This window comes from Grammomys surdaster, unplaced genomic scaffold, assembly GCF_004785775.1.
Source record: "Grammomys surdaster isolate TR1022 unplaced genomic scaffold, NIH_TR_1.0 144, whole genome shotgun sequence".
Taxonomy (NCBI): Eukaryota; Metazoa; Chordata; class Mammalia; order Rodentia; family Muridae; genus Grammomys; species Grammomys surdaster.
The window spans coordinates 3,958,119-3,974,724 of NW_021604602.1; positions in this window are offsets into that span (position 1 = coordinate 3,958,119).

Consider the following 16,606-nt stretch of genomic DNA (forward strand, 5'->3'; position numbering starts at 1 on the left):
CACACATATACACACACTACAGAAACACACCATACCACACCACACACACCACACACACACACACACACCACACACACACCATATATATACATACATACCATACACAGATACACACATATACACACACACCACACCACACACATACACACACCACACAGATAGACACATACACACTACATACACACCACATGCACACACACTCCACCCCCACACACTCCACAGACAGACAGTTAGACACACACACACAACACACCACAAACATACACACATACACCTATACCACACACACATATGCATGTACACACACAGAGAGACACACAGTATACCGCACACAGACAGACAGGCAGGCACACACATAGACATAGAGATACAGAAACACCACACCACAGCACACACAGACACACAGAAACAGACACAGACACACAGACACACACACATACACACACACACACACCAGTGTTCCCAGGGACATGTCTACCTCAGCCCAGTTCCACACACTTCTTTGAATAGAGTCTCCAAGAGGGAAATCCCGACAGGTTTTAAGCATGAGCATCTGAGCCTGGCCATCTCCTCTCATGCTCTGACTTTCTTCACGGCCTTCTAAAGCCTCAGACCCAGCGCTGCTCCTCACCCTCTGTGACCTTCTGTGATAACTGTCATCTTGACAGAATCAGCTGGGAGACAGTCTCCATGCCCATCTGGGATGCACTTGTCTTAATTACATTACCTGGTGTGGGAAGACCCATTTTGATTGTGAGGGGACCCCCTGGGCTGGGATGCGGCCTGTATAAAACAAAGAAAGCAAGCAGTGTGTAGGCCCGCAGCTGCCTTTCTCACAGAGTTGTCGGGTATTTCCCACAGCAGCAGCTAAGGACACTAGACTCTTCCAGCAGCTGAGGCCGGCAGGCAGTTCTCATCTCCTGACGACTGCCAGTGCAGGCCCCTCTTGCTGGGGTGTCGAGTCACCCCCCAGGTGACTTCTTCCCTCTGCTTTCTTCTTTCCTGATGGGGAAGGTCCTCCTTTGTGTAGTGATAGCCCCTAAGAGCCTCCATCACTCCCCCTGGCTCCTGTCTGCTGTCCTTACTAGATGGTAGTGCCTGAGCCAAGGTCTGATTCTCATCTCTCCCCAGGACCTGGCACACAGTAGGTTCAGAATTGTTATATTCCACCTCATGATCGTTAATGTTTCTTCAAAGCCTTTCAGGAAGGCCCTCTGCCAGTAACTGAAGCTGGAAGGGTGTGTTCGGCAGTGGGGCTAGTCCAGGGTTCGGCTGCAGAGTTGTAAGGCCTAGGGGGCAGGCTTTCCGTTAAGTATGCTGGTATCCAGGCGACCCTGCATGAAGACATGACATCCAGGTAGCTTCATGGCAGGCAGCAGTGTCACCAACTTGGCAGAGTCCCCATCCTTCAACCCTGCCTTCTGCCACAGTGCCACAGTGGCATGGGTGATCCTTGTGGGCCCTCTGGGCTCTGTCAGACTTCTAGGCGTGGCTTGCCTGGCTCTCTGTGCTGAGGAGGAGAAAGGGCCAGGCAATGGTTACATGACCTCAGGGGCTTCCATTGGTGGCCTTGAATTTTTGCTTTGTGCTATGGACCTCCATTTGACTGGAGTGTATTCAGGACAGAGGTGTGGGTGGGCATGAACTCACTCTTTCCTAGTCTTGTTCTGAGGCTGGGTGACTCAGCTTGGAATCCCAGTAAGGGCACCGCTGGCTGAGCCATTGGTCAGTCTGCAGTCTGAGTATTCTCTCAGCCTCAACAGCCTGTCTCCCTTCCTTGTACTTGGGATGTAGAATACCAACTCCACAAATTTCTGTAGCGCCTTCTCCAGGCCATGCATACGAAGCCCAGTGTATAGGAGGCGCTTCATCAACCCCCTGTGCCCTCTGGGCCTTCACTGCCTTGTAGGAGGGGACAGGTGGGAAAGAGCTGTAAACCTAACCGGCTGCAATCTCGCTAATGGTTGATCTCCCTTTTCCGAGGAGGAGGAGGTCGGGCTTCCTGCACAGGGCCAGAAACAACAGGCTTTTGTCACCGTTCTTTTGGGAACAGGAGGGGCCACACAAGCCAAGTCAGGTGTTGGCTCCTTATCTTTCCTGGCAAAGCAGGGCCTCTGGGCCAGGTCCCTGCTGGCAGCCCAAGGGAGGCATGAATAATATAGAAAGGCTGGCACCGGAACCCCAGCCACCCTTCTGTGTTTTGAGCTGGGGAGGGGGGTGAAGCAGAGAGAGGTAGCCTTAGGCAGCCTGAGAGTCTGAAGTCCAGAGCAGCTGAGGGGCCCATAGTAGTTAAGGCATCTGTATTGTGGGGGTAGGGGGGTGGGGGTGGTGGTGTGGTGGGGGTGGGGTTACTGAGAAGGCTACATTGTTACATCTCAGATCCTAGAGTTAGTATGTCCCTGGGTCTCATCCTTGATTGGCTCCTGGAGTTGGCGCAATGCCCTGTGCACAGTAAGGTACCTAGGGGCGGGTGTGAACTGGTCACTCCACTGTTAGCCTCTCGGGAGGCTGGGTTGAAAGCCAAGTGCACATATGATCACCTGTGAAGACCAGGAGGAAGCTGAGAAAAGACTCGGTGCTGGACTATGCCCTGCCTAGGGTACTGTAGCCATGAAGGAACCGACTCTGCAGTGCCACCGACCTGCACAGTTATCCTCTGGCAAGAGGCAGAATGTGACACTGACTCCCTCCCCTCTCACCCTGCTCCCTGTCATCTAGTCAGGAAATGTCACAAGGATCACCTTGACCCTGGGCTGGTTTCTAAGAAAAAAGGATCAGGAAGTAGAGCTGTGCTAGGGATACCTTGGGTCCCAAAGAGCCTATTGGTGTGTGTGGGTCTTAGATTTGTGTGCTGAAAATCCTTCCCTATGCATCCAGGAATGGCACCCCCATTGCCATCAGGACCTGGGGGAGGGCACTACACAGTGCTAATCACATCTGATCTGAGGGATCCAGGCGTGCAAGAGTCAAACGGTATGACCACACCAAAGAAGAAATCACAGGCTGGCAGTCCCGGCCTGGCCCTGACACAGAGTTGTGGGAGACAGCAGGCTGATTGGCCAGGCCACTCCATCCAGCCCCACCGTGAGTCACTTGCTGGCTGGAGGCCCAGGTAGAGGTTGAGGGAGGCCTGTGGCTGGACTTCCCGGGGTTAGCAGCTCATCATTGCCCTCAGATTCTTGGTGGGTTTGTGGCCTCTGGGAATCGGAATGCAAGATCACAAAGTGGTTGGTCATGTTTTAATCTGTTTTAATCTGTGTAAAATTCTAAACACATTTCTAAAGGGTGCCTACTTTATTGGCCTTCCCAGACCAAGCCTAAAACCTAAGATATTAAAGATGACTGGTCTGGGGAGTTTATTCAAATGTCACATTGAAGCTAGGTGTAATACTATCTTAGTCCCAGCTACTATGGGAATGTACTAGGAAGACATCTTGACCCTTGGAATTCAAAGCTGGCACGGGCAACAATGATGAGACCCTGTATCAAAACAGTAATGACGAAAGGGACATATTCTGAACTAGAGAGTCTGTGTGGTCCCCTAATGTCAGAGATCTTTGGTCATTGGACACTTTCTTTCTAAAAATTATTTTAAATTTTTATTTATTTTCTATACACTTGTGGGGGTTCCATGCCCCAGAGATCCGAGAACAATTTAAGGGAGTTGATTCTTCCTGCTCAGTGAATCCAGGGGATTAAACTCAGATAGTTAGATTTGTCAGCAAGCACCTTTATGTATTAAACCATCTCATTGGCCCCTTTTGGACCTTCCATGGAGACTCTATTTCCTTTGTAAGTCACTTTCTCAAGTCTCTCTGCCAGAGTCTGCATCCCAATAACACACAGGCACTGCCTGTCCACATTAGGTATGGGTACACTGGTGCCCACATGAATGTGTAGGGAGAAACTCATACACCCAGACTAGCTGCAGAACTTTCAGGGCCCTGTGTGAAGCGGACACTCGGAAGAATGCTACAGGATTGCACAACACTGATTCTGAACCATCGAACCAGCTAGAGCCTAGCACACATCCACAAAACCAGAACTGTGCGTGGATATATCCCAAATCCTCAGATGAATATCCCCACAGGACAGACATCCATGAACACACACTCATGCGCATAGACACTGAAAATTCTCACACATGTCCAGAGACAACGAGACTTTTAAAATATTCTTTCACTGTGATAGGAAGTACGCTGTGTAGCATTTAATGAGAAAAAAAAAATCAGAGCTGAATCACGTGTGGAACGCTTGCAGTGAGAAGCACCAGATGGAGCAGTCTGTGAATCATTGTCTTGGGTTCCCTGTGTAAGGTTTTAATTGGGTTGTGACTAGTTTGGGAAAACTTTTAGGTTTCTTCCACTCCCAAACCCAAACTCAGCTGGCACTAATGCTCCCAGCGTCCTGAAGCTTCCCCAATAAAATGTGGACTTGCTTAAGAGCTTTTGTAAATGTTTGTCTACCAAAGAAGAAAGTATAGGACAGCAAGCTCTCTCGGTTGCTCTCGCTCTCACTCTCTCTGTGTCTCTGTGTCTCTGTCTCTGTCTCTGTCTCTGTCTCTGTCTCTGTCTCTGTCTCTGTCTCTGTCTCTGTCTCTCTCTTCCTAGGAGCAAGAAGGAAGGAAACTTGGGCAAGCACAAGGGAGGGCCCATGTTTGGATCCAAAGCATCCATGGAAATACCTGGTCCAGTCATATAACCTCAGTGTTGGAGCGGGGGAGGGGGGAGTAGATGCAGGCAGATTCCTGGAGCTCAGATGTTCAGCCAGCCTAGCCAATCAGTGAGCTCAGCCGCTCACCCAGCCTAGCCAATCAGTGAGCTCAGCCGCTCAGACCACCTAGCCAATCAGTGAGCTCCGCTGTTCAGCCAGCCTAGCCAATCAGTGAGCTTCAGTTTCAGTGAGAGACCCTGTCTCAATAAACAAGGTGGAGAGCGTTCAAAGGAAGAAAACTGTGTGTGCCAGCCCCGTGTTCAACTACTGTGCCCCACTATTAGAAGCACCAGGCACACTGGCTGCCTGGCACACAGTGGGTCTATGGCAAGTGATAACATTGCTATATTTCTTTAGAGCCTAGGATTCTACTGACTATGAGATTCATATATTTTCTAGGCCATTCAGGGAGGAAATCCCCCGTTGTAAAACTCTGATATCAGCCAAGATGCACAGAGAGAGACTCACCCAGTCTCAGAGGTGCATAGCAACTACGTCTTAAGTTGATGAGCGCCACCGTCACCTGGATGGAAAGGCTGAGGCCAGTAACCTCCTGCTGAATGCCATGGTAGCTAAGGCTGAACAGAGTTTATTTCCAGGCTCTGAAGAACATGGAATTTCACTCACCTTCATAGGGATTGCTTTGGGGAAAGAGGTTCATCGTCCCCTGAGATGCTGTTCTTGAGCCCCAGTTTGGGCGACCTTAGGGTCCAGGGCCCATGGTGGAGGCTCATTCTTTGGATCGTCCACATTTTAGCACAGACAGGCACAGTTTGGGGAGTTTTCTTCAAAGTGAGTTTCAGAGCCCAGCAGTGATGCGGAGGACTGGAGGCCTGAGTCTTAGTCACACTCACAGTGACTCATTATGCAAGGAGCTTTCACAGTGGCAACTGGCCTTGGAAGGCAATGAGCTCATGAATATTCATAGACTGGCCCATCAATTATGCATTCCATGTCTTCTCTGGGAGAGGCTGAGTGATTTTTTGCCCCAGGCGACAGAAGGCTTGCTCACAAGTACATCGCTCCCTCCCGCCCATCACAATAGACGAGGAGCGTGTTGAGTAAGGCCAGAACTCAGGTTGTGGAGCCCTTGGGCTTCCCTTGGCTGCGGCTACACTGATGACCCGTGGATACCAGTGCCTGCATTTGTTTAGGGAATAGGCCGTCCGAGATGCTGAAGTCACTTGATCTTACAGGGACCCGACAGGTCACAGCTGCCATCCAATGTGTGTGCCATTCACATGTTCTCCAGACTAGAGCTTCTCAGGTATAGGTGGCCAGGTGCCACAGAACCAGTGCTGGGCTTGGGGTCAGGGTGGAACCCGATTTTAGCAGGACCAGGAGGAAGAGATCAGGCAGTGCCTGTGTTAGGGAGAGGAGCCAATGGGAGAGAGGCCAGAGTTGATCCTTTAGGGAAAGGATCCTCTGCCCTCTCTTCCTCTTCCTTTCTGTGCACATCGATGGCACACTATCAGGCAATGTTGGCTGTGTAGCACGCATGCTGGGGGCATGGCTCTCCTCAGTTGGGCCTTCCTTTACCGGCTCAGCTTTCTGGATTTCACCGATTGTGATGGCTCTATGGGAGTACAGTTCTGGATGGCAGGTCTCAACTCTTTATGTTTCCTGGGTGACTTCAACACTGTTGCTGCTATGCACAGAGGTTTGGATACTCACGTTTCCTTTCATTCAACCCGCCCAGGAACCTGGAGAGGGCATGGCATCTTACACACAAACTGGGCTGCACCCCGAGAGGGGACGACCGTCTTACTTAGCAATCCAGCTTCGCCCTTCCTCTTTTGCAGCAGGGTTTGAGAAAGCTTCTTTCAGATACTGTGGATAGTCATGGATTAAGAGTTGTGGGCTGGGCTCAAACCACTCTATTGGGGGTGGGGCTTCCTAAGTGAGTAAGAAGCCAGGATCTCTCCAGACAATTAAGTGGAAAAGAAAAATAAAAGCAGTTACAGTCTTTGCACTTGGGAACTGTCCATCAAAAGGCTCCTTCCATCTGTCCATCAAAGGTCTTCCTCCTACTTCCTCCAGTGTCACAGCTTCATGCTGCTGCTTGTGTTCAGAACTGTAGAACCTGAAATCAAACAAGGCGGCTTTCTGCCTGCAACTGTCCCCTTCTGTCACGTCAGTTTTACTAAGCAGTCTGTAAGTCACTGTTCGGAGGATGTGGCTACCATCTCCCCTCTACATTAGTTCTATGTCTCCTTGGTAACCAATGACCACTGTTGCCTGGTCCCTCCTCCACCTGTCTTCCTATAGCATTCAATAATGCTGCTCTCTTCAAGAGAACTTGAAGACAACCTGGGGGCCGTCTTCATCCCCAATCACATGTGAGAGTCACCAGTGCTAGGCTTGGTATAAGTAAGCTCCTCTCTGGGATGGATGCCTGGGAGTGCGTCTCACTAACTTACAGCACGGCTGGGCAGCTAGGATGTAGGCCCATCCTAGACTTTCTGCATTATGTTCACTAAGTATAAATCTGAGGCCCCAACACTGCCAGCTCACTTAGCACCCTCCTGTGTGGGTTTGCTACCACAGAGCCAAGCAAAGCCTGACTCCAAAGAGCTTCCATTGGGCAGGGAGAAAGAAAACAAGAAGCTGTAGATGCTAGACAAGGCCCAAAGCTCGAATCAACACCAATAGGACTTTTCAGCATTTTCTTTCCACCTGACGCTCATTAAAGAGCTTTTCCAACTGCTATCCCACCCAAGCCTTTGGGCAGAGTCTCAGCACAGCAGAGTTGGGACTTCAACACCTTCTTCTTTTCAGTTCCAAGTCTATGTGGCTTCACCAACCTAAAACCATTCACACAGGATGTCCCCATGGTAGATCTTCAATTGGTATTTGTCAGATATCTGGGGCTTGACAGACATCACAGTTTTGAGTAACACTGAAGGAAGGTGGCGGATGGAACAGTGTAGTGATGTCAAACACAGGCTGGGAGAGATCTCTGTGTGTCACTGGGCCCGGCTGCCCTCTCTCTGCCAGAGTCAAGCTGCCTAGAGTGAGTTTGTAGGGTTCGACAGGAGGGATATTGATCACATTCTGGGGTCACATCAAGGATGGGCAAGGACCTGACAGGGAGGTGACAGGATGAGAACAGAAAATGTTCTCTATCACCAGTTCAAATAGGGAATAAACTCATGAGATTTGATCGTCACAAAGTCCAGCACCCAGATCATGAAGTGACAGAAAATCCAACGACGATCAGACAAAGATGTAGAGGGAGAAATGAAAGATTCTGATTCATGCGGGACAGACAGAACTTTATATAAATCAGCTGCAAAACTGAGCCTTGAACCAGACAGTGACCTTGACTGCCAGCATCTTCCTCTGTCTCATGTGACAATAATAGCAGTGGCTTGGCTGGGTCATTTCTAAATTTGTTTATCTCATAAACTTTAAAAAAAATTATAGCATCCAGAGTGTTCAGATGCTAAGTGTATGGCTTCCTAGCTTTTCACAAAGTGAGTTCACCTGCTCAGGAAGCTGACACAAGAGCTGCCAGCCAGTAGCCCAGCGTGGAGGAGCCTGAGAAGCTTCCAAGAAGCTGTGGGCAGTTGATGGCTGCTAGGGGGAGGGGCGTGTCCCATGGTAGGTTGCCAATGCCCCAGTAGATGGTCCCACACTAGGTACACGTGGGCAGCACAAACTACAGTCAGTGGGTTATAAGAAAGAAGGAAAGAGGACATGAAAGTTGGGAAGCTTTTGTAGGAGGGAGATGTAAGAGGAGCTGGGAGGTGTGGCGGGTGGACAGATGAAGTTACAATGTGTGCATGCGTGCCATTCTCCAAAGAGACAGGAGCAGATATAAACACCCAGACTCTACACAGAAGAGAAGAGAAGGGAAGAGAAGGGAAGGGAAGGGAAGGGAAGGGAAGGGAAGGGAAGGGAAGGGAAGAAAAACGTGTGTCCTGTGCTTGACTCTGTCCTCAGAGAATTAGCATCTTCCCACTGAGTCCATCATTTTCCACCGTCCCCACACCCCAAGGCGAGCATGGCTCCGATTCTCACATTCGTTTTGTTTTGCTCCCAGCAGATTTTGTGTAAATGACAACAGCATATGTTGGTCATGACTTGGAGCCGCTGAGCTCACATGTGTTACTGGTGAACTGTCTACTGTAACATTGTGTCCGGAGACTATTGTATTTGAAGGCTCTCTGTCCAGTTTTCCATCACTATAGCAAAAGACATAGTTTGTTGTAACAATGTTTTTCTAAGGGCATCGCAATGGCAGGAGTGTGTGTGTGTGTGTGTCGGGGGGAGACAGACAGAGACAGAGACAGAGAGACAGAGAGAGAGACATAGAGGGAAATAGAGACAGACAGAGACAGACAGAGACAGACAGAGAGACAGAGAAATCACCAGACATAGGGAGTGATCAGGTTTACAATTAGTTTTGGTTTGTGCTGTTGTGTTTAGTATTGTAAAGTGTTCCACTATTAAAACAGTAAGATCTGAGAAAGATTTTTCTCTTTCTGAGGAAGAATTCTTAAGTATATAGATAAATTTGGTTGGATCATTTCTAGGTCGGGTCAATTTGTTTGTGTAAAAGAACGAAAGGGTCCCAAACGTCAAAAGAAACAGGTGTTTGTTTGTTTGTTTGTTTTGAGAGGCTCACTGTATATTCCTGGGTGTCCTGGAACTTCCTGTGTGAACCAAGCTGGTCCTAAAGTCATAGCTGCCTGCCTCTGCCTCATGAGTGCTGGAATTAAAGGTGTGCACCCTCACACCTGGTTACCCTCTTTCTTTTTTATGGCCGCATCTCCCAAAAGCCATCTTAATCCCACAGCATTGATGTGATGTAAGCACGTGCCAGGGTGGTGATGGGCCAGAGGCTGTCAGGGCAGGAGAGATGCCAGGAAGGAGGCTGCCTCATGGCACACCCACATCCTGCTCTCTTATGCAAGGAGGGCACAGTTGGCTGCTGAGGACTGGGTCTCCTGATGGTATGGAGGATGCTTTGAGGCAGAGTTTGGATGTCAGAGATGTTTCTTGCCAACTCTATGTCAGCAGAGCTTCCTGGAGGAGGAGGCACCCCGGAGTGGGGCAAGGAGTCCGGGAAAGGAGAGGGGCAGGGAAGACGGCCAGTCCTGATGGCTGTTGATTTTCTGCATGACATTCTTCTTTTCTACAATGCCTTCTGTGATTCTCACGTAACCACTGAACACAGTAGCTTGGGTCTGGGTCCTTACAGGTCCTCTAGGCCTCACCCATCACTTCCCAGCAAGCACTATGTCTGAGGTTCCCTTTTTCATTGCAGTGGCCCTGATGTTCACAGACAGGTGCACGCATCTAGCTCAGAGTGGGCAAGTGGCTTGCCCACGGAAGTCTAGCTCTGTGAGTCTGCCTCTACCAGGCTTCTCTCCTCTACCCACCATCCAGGCCAAGATGGACCACTCCCTCCATCCAGTCTTCTCTCTCTAACAGACATAGCCTCAAGTCCAAACTCTTCCTGTTAGGGTGTTAGGCACTGGCTCAGTGTCCATTGTCAGCTATGGCCAGGTTCCAAGTGTACCACTTGGTCCCTTCTCCCAAGGAAAATAGAACATAGGCTGAGCTACACACGGCCATGAAAAGCATGGGTGTTCTATCCTCTGGGCCAGATCTTGGGTGAAACCCTCAGGCCTTCCCTGATTCATGCCGTGATGTATCTGTCCATTCTGCCGGACAGAAAGCTGGGTGCACCGGAGCTTCTGGGTCTGAGAGAGGTGAGGCAGATTCTGCCTCAGAGGTAAGTCCGCAGACCCGCCCCATCTCTGGGTTGGGTGCAGGAAACCATGGTTCTACAATATGGCTTTTTTCTGTCTGGTTTCAGTGCAACTGTGTTACCTCTTGACCCATACTGCCTCACTATGAGTAGAGCAGCTGGGCTGCCACATGTGGTTCTAATGCCACCAGGAATGGCTTGAGCTACTGAAAGGCATGTCTTGAGGGAAGTAATCCTTTCCACCCACGGATTGTGTGGGACAACTCTCGCACCACTTAAGAACAGGAGTGTCATCCGAGCCTGAGAAAGTGAGTCTTACAGAAGGAGGAGAGTGAACCACAGCATTACCTAGAGCTAGAGCAGTGGTTCTCAACCTGTGGGTCTCGACCCTTTTGGGGATCAAAGGACCCCTTCACAGGGGTCACCTGAGGTCATTGGAAAACACAGATATTTAAATTATGATTCATAACAGTAGCAAAATGACAGTTAGGGAGTAGCAACAAAAATAATCTTACGGTTGGGGTCACCACAAGATGACAACCCGTATTGAACGGTCACAGCCTTGGGAAGGTTGAGAACCGCTGATCTGAAGTGTCACTTCTATATCAGAAGACCTGGCAGTGTCACCTCCGGGTTGAAAGAACCGGTCTCTTGGGGAAAACACAAACACTTTTTTTTTTTTTTTAAAGAAAAGCTAATGGATGTTCCATGACGAAGTCAAACAGAAACAACCATGTACACCTATGCTGTGTTCAGCCCTGTTGTACGGTGTGGACGTGAGGGTGGTGTGTACATAAGGTGGGGTCCCAGAGCCCAGCTCCTAGGGGAACCTTGAAGGAGAGGAAAATGAGATGTTCTGAGCAGGGGCTGCGGGGCTCACATAGCTCCATTGACAAGGAGCCAAGGCAGACGGATGGGAACAGTTCCAGTAGCTCAGTTCACTCTTCCAGTGAAGCAAGATGGTCCAGCAGCCTGGAGCAGAGCTCCAGAGAAAAATCAATCCCGTGGGACGGGGTGGAGGGCAGTTAGAGCCAATGGAACGAGGACTGAGGTGACTTCCGGAATGTGTTCAAAGTCTGATGTTCCTTGCAGACCTTGGCACATCTGAATATCCTGGAGAGATGCCGATCTGCTGGTCCTGCTGATCAGCTCCCAGGGCTGGCTGACATGACTGATACAAGGAACAGGCTTTGAGCACCGAGGCGTCATGTGGCACTTTCCTGATACCCCTGCGTTGTGGGGGCATGTGGACAGGTAGAGGGTCACAAAGACCATAGAGGGTCAGGTAGGCTTCCTAGAGGGGACGCTGGATGTGCTGCTGAGGTCAGTGTGTCAGGAAGGAGCAGGCAGGACTTGCCACATAAGTCACAGAAAATGTGGGGTGTGCTCTCTGTGGCCAAGGGACTGTGCTTAGAGAACTGAGACTCACCTTGGGCCCACGATTAGGGATGGCTGCTTTATAACACATTCCCGAAGAATAAGTTCAAGAGCATGAGGAGGGGTGAGAGAGGGAGGGCCGTTATGCCTTGGAGTATTAAGGCTGGTACACAAGAGGGTGAGAACCCGGAGTTTGGTGTCTGTCCACCAGGCTTTTATTGACATGGGCATAAAAACTTCATTCTTCCCAGAAAGGTAGGGTTCTTGAGGGTGGAAGCTATGCCTCCTGTCCTTTGACCAGGTGAAAAGGAAGTAAGTAATCTCACTCTGTGACAGCTAGACTTGATTTCGCAGTCAGTTGGTGATCGTTCTATGCTCCAGTCTCAGGATGAGTGTTTGGGGCCAGTTTATCTCCCCTGCCATTGGGTTGTCCTTAGCATAATTATAAGCTGCAAGCCACAGTTCTGTGGTGTGTGTGTGTGTGTGTATGTGTGTGTGTGTAAGACAAGGACTTACTGTGTAGCTCTGGCCGGCATTAAACACATAGAGATCCTTCAACTTTTGTCACCTTGAACTCCCAGAGATCTACCTGCCTCTGCCTCTCTCTGCCTCTCTCTGCCTCTCTCTGCCTCTTTCTGCCTCTCTCTGCCTCTCTCTGCCTCTCTCTGCCTCCCTCTGCCTCTCTCTGCCTCTCTCTGCCTCTCTCTGCCTCTCTGCCTCTCTCTGCCTCTCTCTGCCTCTCTCTGCCTCTCTGCCTCTCTGCCTCTCTGCCTCTCTGCCTCTGCCTCCTGAGTGCTGGGAGTAAAGTACTCCACCATAGCCTAGCTAACACATTTTTAAAAAGCAGTGTTGATGACTTCTTGAGAAGATGCTGCCCTAACACGACCAAATGAAATGTGCCTTGTGCTTGCTTGAGAGACCCCTGACCTGGCTAGAAGTGGACCCAAGCCAATGTACAGAGATGCACAGAGATCCCTGATTGATTGTGTTATCCATCTGTTTTTGAGACAACATCTAATGTAGCCCAGGCTGGCCTCAAACTCACTATGTAGCCAAGGATGACCTTAACTTCTGGTCTTTCCCTTGACCTCTGAGTCTACAGTCAGGCACCACCACCCCCAGCAGGCAAGCACTCTCCAAACTGAGCCACATCCTCAGCCTTGAGTAGCAGTTTCTTACTGTGGTAAAATACACTGCAGCTCTTGTAACTAGAAGCTTTTCCTCTCGGTCACTTTGTTCCCAGAAATAATGTCCCTGAGACTTAATATTTCATGAGTAAATGTTCAGGCCTAAGCTTCAGCTCTGTTCCCAAGCTAGCACATATCTCAACAATCTGGTTTATTCTAGTCTACCTTCTTCCACCCATCACTTACCTCTCCTCAGGTCTGTCTCCTCCAGCATTCCTGGGTGAAGCTCTCCAGCTAACTCTTTCCCAGAATTCCCCTCTCATGGAACCCCCACCTCCTATTTCCTGCCTTAGCTCATTGGCCATGTTTTTATTGACAGGTGAACAGTTTTACACAGTGCACAGAGGTTTTCTCTATAGGCACCGGCTGTCCCACTGTGTCTAAGTGCCCTGTGGAAACAAGCTCAGGACAACTAAGACAGTTCCCGCCGGTACCTGATCATTCTCACCGATGCTTTCCAGAACTGAGGTCACTTTTCAGAAGTGTGAACTGTCCCCATTCACCAACCACCCATCCCCTCCAACACCTAGGCTGTAGTAATTACTATCCTACTTTCTTGTCCTTGCGACTTGAGCCGTCTTTTACACAGTGTGACATCCTCTGAGTTCATTTGTGTTGTAGCGAGTGTTGCCAAGAGCCAAGACTCAGTTGCACTCTCTTGTGTACAGGCCAGACGTGGGATCCACTCATCCATCTGGGACCACTCAGGCTATTTCCATCTTTGGCTACTGTGGATAGGGTTACCATGAGCACAAATGGGGAGTCTCTGTTTGCACCCCTGTTTCTAGTTCTTTTGGGTATATATCTAGAAGTGGAATTGCCAGTTCATATTAGATTCTTATTTTTAATTACTCCAAAGAACTCAATTGGTAAGTTTTAAAAAAATTACATTTAGATCAGCATTTTGTTTTGGGGGAGGGTTTACCAGCCACAGCCTCCTCTGGGCTTTTCATCCCAATAACAACTCCAGCACTGGACAGCCCCAAACCGGGCTCCGCTCGCCTCTTCACCGTTGAAATTCTACCGGACAACATTAAATGTCTACCCAACCCACTATCAATAATTTGTTTCACTTGGCAAGGAGTGATGTTTGAAATTTAATGGAGCCAGCAGATTTCCATAACTCTGTGTTGCCAAGGAGCAATCACACTAACACGGCCATGGCTTTTCTTGTAAGTGTTTGCATGGAGCGAGTAGGTCAGCCACTAATGCAGTGAGCCTGGCGCTGGCTTCGCCAGGAAGCAGAGGCTAATCCATCATCTCAGGGCTTTACTTTGAAAAGGCTGCGTGTCCACTGGGAGTCCCCACTTCCCAGAGGTCTCTCTCCCTGCTTCTGCTGATTCATATTCCCATAATTCCTCTACTGCATAATATTTTCCCATCACCATGGTGACCATGTGAGAAGAAGGCTTGGGGAGAAACTTCAGAGTTTACTTCACATTTCCACAGGCCAAGCCTGGACTTCAGTGGAACGTGGCCATGAGTTTAGATTGCAGAGAAGAGAAGCTCTGTAGCGGATCTCGCTCCACCTGAGAGGGGTACAAAGCAGGACTCATGGCTGGGAGCTGGGACAAGTTCCAGTACTTGCCAGTCATTCTTGTTGGGCAAGGCATCCTTTCTAAACCTCAGTTTCTTTCTCTGTAAACCGGGATGAAGAATAGGAATCAAAATTCAGGATGTGCCAGGCAGTGGTGGCGCACGCCTTTAATCCCAGCACTTGGGAGGCAGAGGCAGGTGGATTTCTGAGTTTGAGGCCAGCCTGGTCTACAGCGTGAGTTCTAGGACAGCCAGGGCTACACAGAGAAACCCTGTCTCGAAAAACAAACAAACAAACAAACAAACAAACACACCGCAGGATGTTTGCAAATGGTAGAAGGTTTCTCAAAATAGTACAAAATTCCTTATTAGATCAAAGTGGTGTAAAGAGGGCTTGATCTTGCTTTACTCTTGTTTTCTGTCTTCCTCATGGCCTTCCTCTGCTCTCTCTCTCTCTCTCTCTCTCACACACACACACACACACTCACACAAACACATGCGTGCAAATAAAAATACGAACACACATGAACACACATGCGTGCAAATAAAAATACACACATACACAAACACACATGAACACACATGCATGCAAATAAGAATACACATATACACACATACACACGAACACACACAAACACACACATGTACGCAAATATAAATACACACATGCACGGGCACATACACACACGAACACACACATGTGTGTGCAAATAAAAATGCACACATACATACACACACATGCATGCACAAATACACATACACACAAATACATATACCACAAGACACCCCTACAGCATCCTAGGTGACTTACTAAAACTCCACTTTGTATGCATTCTTCCACTGGGCCCCACACATAACTATATACACAGAAGCTAAAAAAAAAATACTTGGGTTTGAATTTGAGCCTAAGATATGCTCACCAAGTCCTTTTTGCACCAGACTAGGGATGGGGCAGACAACTGCATCAGGACCAAGTCATCCTGATTTAAGGGTACACCTTAGGGTTCCCAGTAACTTTGGATTCTTCAAGGATAGGGACAGTCACTCCCACACTGGAGGTGTACATTGAATGTAAGATCCGTTCTTGTCTTAGTGATGAGACATTGTGATCATCTCAGAGCCCTGGTCAAAGGAAAACTTTATATGTGGGCCCCGGATTGGGCTGAGCAGCCAGAAGGACCCGTCAGTGCAGTGGGGTGAGACCTTAAAAGGCTTGTAGAGTCTGGGCCAGGGAGGTGGTGTCTAGCCTGGGCCAGGGAGGTGGTGTCTAGCCTGGGCTAGGGAGGTAGTGTCTAGCCTGGGCCAGGGAGGTGGTGTCTAGCAGGGATTGATTCAGGACTGTGGAGCTGATGGAGCTGCCTTGGAAGAAGAGACTTCAAAACTGTAGGGAAGAACTTGAGCTAGCCCCAGCTACACCTGGCTTTGATGCACAGGCTAGCTCAGCGCAGTCAACCAGGAACACTGGATTTACTAATTTACTTATTTTGAGCGAGCCTGCATGTTTGCTATCACGTGACAACTTCGGGTGGCATCCTTCAGTCACTGGCCACATGTTTTTGTTGTTTTGTTTTGAGACAGGGTATCCCATTGGTCAGGACCTCACCAAGCTGGCTAGCAAGTCTGGGGATCCCCCTGGCTCTACCTCTCCTGCGTGGGGACCCCAGGCACACAGACCTGATTTCTCATAGGTTTTACCTGCGTTCTAAGGAATCAGACTCCAAGCAGGTTAATGTTCTCTGACTGCTCTGAAGTCGTTCTCTCAGGGAAGCCCGCCAGGGAGTGAGGGAGCATGGGAATTTATGCCAGCCTGCCCCCACAAGAGGATATCACTCTCATTGATCTGGAACTACTCCCCCTCCCCCCACCAAGCACATTTCCCATAAGTCCCTTCTGCCCCCTCTACTCTTCTGGAAGCTTTACTCAGTTTGTTCTTCGCTCTTGTCTGCCCAGTTCCAACAGAGCCTGGACTTTCTGTTTCTCCTCTTCTCCCTTAATGTCTCTTACCCTCTCTTCCCCTCCCCTCCCCTGCTTCTCCCTTCCCTCCCCGCAACTTTCCTTTCATCCCCCTTCCCCT